Genomic DNA, 9,307 nt, shown 5'->3' with positions numbered 1-9,307 from the left:
CCATGGCCATAGCTTAGTGGAGGTTATGGATTACCAGAGGGGCTCAAGGACCAGACTGTTGTTGGGATCCAGGTGGGATTCTCCATCACATCGTGGAGTTGGTAGGTCATGGTAGCAACTACGTGATGGACTCGATGGTTGGGTGCACACACCTTTTCATATCCCCTTCAGAGTTCCTAACAACACTAGTGACAAGATGGATTGGCAGAGGAGCAGGCATATTTCATGAGTTGTCATGGCATATTGATTGTGCATGGAGTCACAAGATGATTAGCCTACTCTAGTAGGAGCTAGTAGGAGGAGGTGGCATCGACAGACCACCAGACAGGGAATTACATGGAGACAGTGCTCTCTCATTAGTATATTGGACATTGGAGCTACTGAGGATAGACACAATAGTGTCATTCCCATTGGCATGTGAGGAGTCAGACCGCTCAGGTCTTTCAGGGAAGATGGGGAGATGTAGCCCACATCATGGAGGGATTACTAGCAGAGTGGTGGATGCATTGGCACATGCAGGATGGCATATGATACAGGGTGGTACGACAGTAGGCAGTGGTACCCAAGGGTGCACAAGGATATGCCGCAGAGTCCAGTCTTATGCAGAGGGATGCAACTTAATGCATACAAACCCAATTTTAGAACCTAGCATCCAATGTTGTATAGAGGTATGCAGTGATGAGCAGTGGCCTGCAGAGGAGCATGGAGATGCATGGTTGTTTGATGTAGCATGTTGGCTTGCATTGAGTGACTCACATCACATCACATACACGTGGGGAGAGCCATATATAGTGACACAGGAAGGATACGAGATGGTACAGGATGGTACATCAGTAGCACAAGGTATCCAGTGGTGTACAAGGATAGGTTGCAGGGTACAGTGCCAGGTCAAGGACTACAGGGATACTCGGTGGGATGCAGGGGCATATGGTGTTGCACAATGAGGTCTTGGAGGGTTGCCTCCAAGGAGACTTATGGACAGAGACACTGAGCATACCTTTGGGTGTACTTCACCCAGGATCGATAGGGATGCAAATGAGCGATACTCGATGGTATCCATGGGGACTCACATGCTTGTCCTTCTTATACATCACTTACAGGCACAGACGATTTTCTTGGTGTCCTTTGACACTTTGGGGGTGAGTAGTTGGGGACAGGGAGCTCACCCAACATATTGGGATGACACTCAATGCACTAGGGAAGAGACTTCTCAGTGGTGGCATTGGGTCGGTGCACGAGTTGACAACCACAAATTGGGGGATGAGGTGATCATATGCAGGGGTGGAAGACTCAGTGGCGATGGTTGGCAGGAGCGAGATGGATTCACATACACTGAGTCGATTGCAAGTATCAAATACGCATCTATTGGTTGCCTTCAAGGGGTAGTTATTTGGAACATGTGGCTTCCAACATTCATCGGTACTATGCAGTGCCAGGCACAAAGAAGTTTAGCATGCATCAGATTAGTTCATGATAAATGGGGCCTATATGTCAGTTTCATGTAGGGATTAGGGATGAGGAAAAAACAAATTCCATCAGTTGTTAGAGCTATGTTGCACCAAGTCTGGTTATGGGATCCAAGGATTGAGTTGATTGATAGGACACTCCATTCTATGACGAGTAGGTTCATGGGAGACAGTTATCTAGTTCACCTTGGTGTGACACATGGGAGATATTGAAACTTCCATTGTATGGCGAGGTAGATTTATTCGATTGTTGCTCAGGACTGAAATTGACAGTGGATGGGTAAACATTGACATCGTTAAGATGCCTAGGCAAGATAAGCTTGGCCTTCAAAAATATCCCACCATCAGGTTTTGGGAGGGGAGGATACAATCTGAGCATGATGGGAAGTTTGTCATAGTTAGAGTGGTGTAGCATCAACATGGTAGCACCCTTCTAAGACTAGCATGGGATTCGAGTACAACAGGATTTGGTGGTTCATCTACCCTCAAGGGTAAGCTGATTTCTATAGGGGGAGATCATTCAAATATTCCATTGGAATCTAGTGATTCGTTGTTGACATGGGGATAATCACTAGTATGGCAAGATGTTCAACAACGAGGAGTGGTTCAGTCGCACATTTGGGACCCTTGCATTGGCTAGTTCAACATTTGGAGCAGCAGGATATTGCTTGAGGATAAGCAATTTTTGGCAGGGAGGACTGTAATGTTCCCAATTTTTGTGAGTGAAAAATTCACTAAGGAGTTTTGCCAATTTTTGGTGATATTAAATAAAAAGGAGAAAATATTATTTTGTGGGAGAAAAGTGGAAATTATTATTTTAATGAAGAATGGCGGCAAAGTAATATTTTATTAGTGGAAGGTGGGGACCACCAAGGGAGAGGACTAGCAATTATAAATAGAGCTTGGAGGCCTCCATTTGGTATCTTTGATCATTTGACAATTCAACATTAGTTCTCTTGAGCTGCTTAGCCAAGACAACCGTGTTGTTCAACACAAGGAATTTCCAAGTAGGAATTCCACCCTCATTTCGGAGAACTTCGAGTGTCTCCCTAGTGAGGCAATTTGGGGAGCTCAATTTAGAGTTTTCATTGGGTATATTTGCAAGTTATTTCAGCTGGTATGTTTTTCTTCCAGGGTGCAGAAGTGGTTCAAATTGCTTGTGGGGAGATCAATTACGAAGAAGTAGAACACCGAAGGATTTGCAAGGTTTTTCCCCTAATTTAGCTAGAGATTTTGTGGTGATTAGCAGGGCTAAGTTGAGAGAATTATTGGGGCCAAAATTCTACATTTTTGGAAGTGCACAGGGGTTGGAGGAATAGAGGTTGAGGAGAGATAAAGGTTGGAGATTGGAGGTATTCCTCAGGGGAGAATTTAGCCAAAGTTGGGAGAGATTTCCAGTGGTGGATTTGGGATTAATTCAGCAGTGTTAGTTTTGTGGGATGTTTTCTGGCCAAATTGGGCAATTTGCAATTATGGAGGGTCAACGGGGATTGTTGGATTCATCCAAAACCCTTTCTGGGTTTTTGTGGGTTTATTGAGAGGAGTCTATAAATAATTTTATAGATTTTTTTGGACGATATTCGGACCTAAAATCCTAGTTCTTATAGCAGGGAAAATTACTAGTTAGTTAGGGAATTTGCACCATTTTGTGGGTTTGACTTTGGCATGGAGATAGTCCAAACCCTTTCTGAGTTTTGCTAGGTTTTGGGAAAGGAGCACTCTCCTAATTTTATAGAATTTTATGGGCACTCTAGAGTGGGAAAATCAAGGGTCGAAGTCAAGCATGAATGTAGTTTTCTAGAGGGGCTTGCTATTATAGTTGTTGAGCTTTCTTGTATTCATCACCTGGTGCTTGTAGCTTGCCTTGTGCAAGCCCGGGGGGATTTTCTCCAACTCATTTGTACCACAACACTATTATTAATAAAATCTTGGCCGGTTTGTGGATTTAGAGATATTTCTAGTTTATGTGTATGCGTTTTTGAAAAATTATGTGTTATTATCTTTGCATGACTTTGTGATCATTGTAAAATTTCCATTAGGAATATTACACATGATTATGGACTGGTTCAGTAGATCAAAATTGTATGGAGTGCTACATGTCATTGTTTTGACTTTCAGACTTGAAACTACTACAAGAGAAACTAAAGTCCATTCTCTTTCTGTCACTTTTTACAAAATTCAAATCCGATGTTGGAAGAGAAAGTTATGATTGTTTTCCCTTGGTCACTTGTTTAGGACTGAATTCGGGAGCATGTAGAAACCCTAACTTCTTCGGCCTATATCTTCGAAACTATAGCGAACCAAGATCTGAAATTTGTACCAAAATTTCATCAATATTTTAGATCCACAAGGTTGAAAGTTCAACTTATGAAGCTTCATATAAAATAATTTATAGTGAAAATTCCAAGATGGCATGTTTGAAGCAGTGAAACCCTAGAATCCAAAGCTTTCATACCAAATGTTATGCAACCAACTCACAAAATAGAAGAAGATATAGATCAATGACTTAAAAATTATCCTCTTAAAGGGGGAAACCTCCTTTACATTAAATAAATGAACAATTCTTGGATGATGCAAATGATAAGACCTATTTTTTATGTATAGGGGTCTAAGGGGTCACAATATAATCAGAGCCTACATACCAATAATAATGTAATGGAACAAAAATAACAATATTGGGCTTCTATGGGGCACAACAATAACAATAGGGGCTACACTAACAATAAAAATAAGGAGAATATATTGGTATTATAATGACCTAACACCCACGTCCTTCTTTTAATATACCTTGTATTGGGTGATGGGGAGGCATACTCCCTCAAGTAGAGAGATGAAACCACACTCCCCTCTCCCACTCCATGAGGGGACACACGATGAGAAAACATCTCCTCTGTAAAACAACACACCCATATATGAATGTTAGCAATGGGGAATGTCTTACATTAAGGTTATCGTCATCATGGTTTCTCACCTAGATTTGGTTAACTCTAGAGTATTCAATCCCCATGCTTCGCCATGAATACCAAGGATCACACCAAACCTCTCACCTAGCAATTTCCTACGTCTCAATGGCTTCTAAATTGGATTTTGTTAGATGTCGACCTCATTATCACATGGATATGGTTTGGTAGCTCTTCCTACTTTGAAATCCCTATTTGATCTCTCCACTTTGGTTCTAACTATATTTTTCTATGGTTTTCTATTATGGTGGTTTCTTGTTCACAATTTCTTGGTGGAATTTTAATGGCACGGGGGAAACACAATTACAGTCAAATAGGTCCTCACTATTAACCTCCCACCCGTGCCCAACACAAATACGTATCGTCCAATGCAATTTTCAATCATTGCACCCCTCTTGTTATCCTAGCATTCATTGAGTTTTGTGAAGTCGAAGCTCGACTTGAACAAACTTTTCTCCATGATGAAGTAGTTTCTGAGTAGGTTGCATCGTGACCTTTAAATATCGGTATCTCCAAAACTTGTGATACCAATTACTTCAAGACTTTGGAGCTATATGGGTAAATCAAAATTGTAATGGATAAACTCTTGATTGATAGAAGTGAGGAATATAATTCCATTCTTCTTTAATTGGAAGAGCTCTAGTTGCACGTCAAGGAACTAGAGTAGAAGGTTTCTACTCAAGCATGAGCAAAGATGGACATTGAACCTCCAATACCTAGAGTTGTGTTTGCCTAGGTCTACAGAATCTAATGATAAGTCTCCTCCGGCTTAGTCAATTATATGCACAATATGTCTATTCTTATTTATGTTTGTCTTGCTATGGGAAGCATTAGTTTTGCTATCATTAAGCATAGGTTGATAGAACTTTTTTCTAGAAAGTAGAATACCTTAGGTTTGAAGCTTTCATCTTTTCTTTTTGGACAGACAATGTCACTCAAACAATATGGATTAAACAACATTTTTTCTACTACTAATTTGGTTTCCTAGTGCAAACCAATAACACAACCTATGTACTTTTTACCTTCCTTGAATTAATACAAAAACTTCTCTCCAACTTACAAAAAAAAAAAAACATTTCATCTTATTTTTTTAAATTTCGTAATGAACTTTTATTTTTAAATGTTTTAAAGTTAGTTCCAAATGATTTTTTTAAGATTTCTTTCACAAAAAAAAGGCAAATGAACAACCCTTTTCCATGCATACATATCAATAATGTTTTAGAAAAAATCATTTGTATATAAAAAAATGTTAATTTTTAATTTTTAATTTAAAAATATATATAGTTTACCCTGTTTTTCATTATTTTCTCTCTATTTTTATTTATTTTTCTCATCTTTGGGTTTTTTAATGATTTTATTTGCAACAACATGATATTTTTATGCCAAAGCTTAAAAATTGTTAGAATTTCAAGCCTTAAAAAGAGAGGGTGCAACTAGTAACCCCTCTTTCTAATTTGGGGGTTTTAAGATGTTGGTTGTAAAAGTACCAGTTTTCAAGGCTATATGTCTCAAAAATGTTGTATTTTATATCTTGAAAAAAAAAAAATAATAATAATAATAATAATAATAATAAATAAATTAAAAATTAAAAATTAAAATTAAAAAAAAAATAAAAATTAAAAAAAATAAATAAAAATAAATAAAAAAAACAAAAAAAAAAACAAAAAATTAAAAAATTAAAATTAAAATTAAAATTAAAATTAAAATAAAATAAAATAAATAAATAAAAATAATAAAAAGTAAAAAATGAGATGGGCTACTATTAAGAGTACCTTCTTCCTTTTAAGCATTTTTTCGTAACAATATAGGTTGTTAAGGATATCTTTTCAAAAAAATTGTAATCTTGAACCCTTGTACATTACCCCCATCCCCCAAGAAAACAAAATAATGTTGATGTTGGTGCCACTTTTTGATTCAAGGTTTGATTTTAAGTATTTTCTCGGAAGCATTACAAGGTTGTTACAGTCATAGTTGCAAAGTGTTCTAATTTTAAAAACCACTTCACCCCATAACAAGAAGGAAAAAAAAATTGCTAGTAGCACTACTTTTTTATTCAGAGGTTGATTTTAGTGCTTTTGACCCAATAATATGAGGTTTTGGAGATAAAGTTATTGTTTTAAGGTCATAATTCTCATCAAGATAGTGATTATGTTCTCTATGAATATTTAAATTTGATGGGAATATTTTGAAAAGAAAAACCCACTCAAATGGTTTCTAAGCCAATGCCAATTTTATTAGCAAGCAAGTATTTAATATATTCATTCTAAAACATATTAATCTTATAATATATTACTCATGGTATTCAGAGTTCACATCGAGATTTATGACACCAAGATTATTATTTCACACTACATTTAGAAACTATAAGTTTTTTTTTCATTGATCTCAATATCTATTTATATTATACAGAAAATATTATAACCCCTCTAGTTGTGGCCTAACTCTAGGTAAACCAAATTGACAACCAATTAAAATAGTGAGCTCCATATATTCTTATGAACTTACAACCAATTGTGTGTGTATGTTAATTTCCTACAACATAACATAGCAACTAGAAGAAAGAAAGACAATCACACATTTTTTTAATGAAATGGGTAGGGAATTTTATATTAAAAGAATTAAACTAGACTCTCAGCTAGTGCCTTCACATTTTCTAGTCTTCTCTGCAATTTCACTGAACATTCCTTCCCAAAACATATTTTCCCTATACCTAAAAGATATTGTGATTACATACAGACATTTATATCTACCATAAACTCTAATTGATGCATGAGCATCAGCCTATGAGTAGCTTATTTTGTCCAGTCCCAAGGGGGGGTCATCTATATTTTGAAGGGGAAAGGAAATTCCCTCGAAATTGTAAATTATTTAAATTAGAAATGGTAGGATTTCATTGTAGTTCCACGTGTCTTGATTGTAGGAAGGATATGCACAATTAGGCTATTAGCATGTTTTAGATAAGTTAGTTTTCACCCAAGTGGGCATATGTAACAGTAATGAGTGTCTATATATGAGGTGTAACCTAGTTAGGAGTGGATAGGTGTATGTTTTCTCTATGCACGTTAGAAGATATTTTGTTTAATGTAAATATCTGGAAAGTCTATAAAAGGAGGATGGCAGATAAATTCCGAGAGGAGGGCAAGAGAGAAAAGTATGAGCTTAGAGACAAGGCTTGAATTTTGTGGAAAAACGCTGAGACAAAAATTATGTCCGTGAAAACTTTTTGAACATATTCCTTGTTTAAGAAATGAATATAGTCTTTGAATAATTTTTCTACTTATGTGGATAAATGACCTTTGTGTGTATGTCGAATGAGATGGCATGCATAACTCTGTCGATCTGTGACAATTGTTTGTCATTTGAGAATAGAACCCAAAGATCAAGTTGTGGGAACCTTAGAAGAATTTGAGAAATGAGTCTGGAATCCCTTTGTAGTTACCCTAGTTGGGAGGGAATAAATACAATTTCAAGGTAAGTATGTGGTCTCTCTACATAGTCTATTTATATACTTGGTTTTGTTAAATTGGAATTTCAATAAGAGACCTGCTTGAATTACCTCAGCAATGCAAAAATTGTTGAAGGAAACTAAAATAGGGAATGTACATATGTTTATTTTTGCTCACTCTATGCATGATCATTTGCATAAATAACCCATGTATCCATAATGCCGAATATCTTATCAGAAGGCAAAGACATGAGAATTGGTGATAAATAGTGTCAGAAGAATTTACCCATGGAACTCTATATTATGCATGTATGAGTGTTTATCCCCAATAGAACTGTGAGGCTTCTATGTAAGTCCATAGTGGGAATGTAGTATTGAATAAGTGAGGGAGGTTAGAGTCCTAACAGTTAGAATTGAACAGGTTGGGGCCCATGTTTAAATATTAGAGGATCAAACAATGCTATAAGAAGGACGTGATAATAAGAGGTCCCAATAGGTTGTAAAGGAGCACCTGTGAATGGTTGAGAATGAGGGAGGATTGAATCTCATGGACCATCTATTGAGATTAAATATTTCTCGCTCATTATTAAGTAATAGATGGAAAGAAGAGATTTTCCCCAACCTCCCAATTAAGCATTGTTTGGGCCAGATTTTCGACATGGGTAGTTGTTTATAGGTTTTGGTTTTAAAATTTTTATTACCTATTATAGGCTATAAATACCCAATAGTTTTTTCTTCCACGGGTTGGGGACTCTAAGTTTGTTGGGGGTTTGTTACATGAGCTGGGTTTTAAACTTAATGGGACCTTCATGCAACATTGCATTAAAGTGGTATCAGAGAAGCAATAACACTCACTCAAGATAAACTAACAAATGTTTGTGTTGCTGGAGTTTTGTAACTAGTGAGGGTTGATAAAATTAGGAGTGACAACAGAGAATTTAGTGAGAAAGACCTCATGGCAGAGATTCCAGTTAGCAAGAAAGTCAAATAAATTATTCTTGAAAGAAAGGAAATATGGAACCAAGAACCAAAGAACTAGTAGGGAAGGAAATTGAGAAAGATTGTTCGTTGAGGAGAAGACTAGGAATATGTTGAGGCAATAAAGAGTCCAGTGGAAGAGAAGATCACAAAGACTATACTTGAAATAGGAAAATAAACACGGAGGTTGAAGAAGGATTATCATAATAGAACACAAAGGATGTGGGAGCAAAGTAAATTTAAGCAGAGGAAAAGACTTCAGTGCTAAGGAGACGTGAAACGTAAATCTAGTCTTTAAGTTTTTCTAACTTAGTAAAGAGATTTATAATTATAGGTAGTAGTTATCATAGTTAGAACATTTGTGGAGATCTTAAAGAGAAAAGGAGGAGCTAGCTGTAGAAGAACCCTCCCAATAGGAGAAGTTGTGGTACTTCTAAATAGAAGAGAACTAGAAGTGT

This window comes from Pinus tabuliformis, chromosome 3_2 (genome assembly GCF_031772625.1).
Source record: "Pinus tabuliformis cultivar Carrire ecotype Pingquan chromosome 3_2, CPIR1, whole genome shotgun sequence".
Lineage (NCBI taxonomy): Eukaryota > Viridiplantae > Streptophyta > Pinopsida > Pinales > Pinaceae > Pinus > Pinus tabuliformis.
This window is presented reverse-complemented; position numbering follows the sequence as displayed.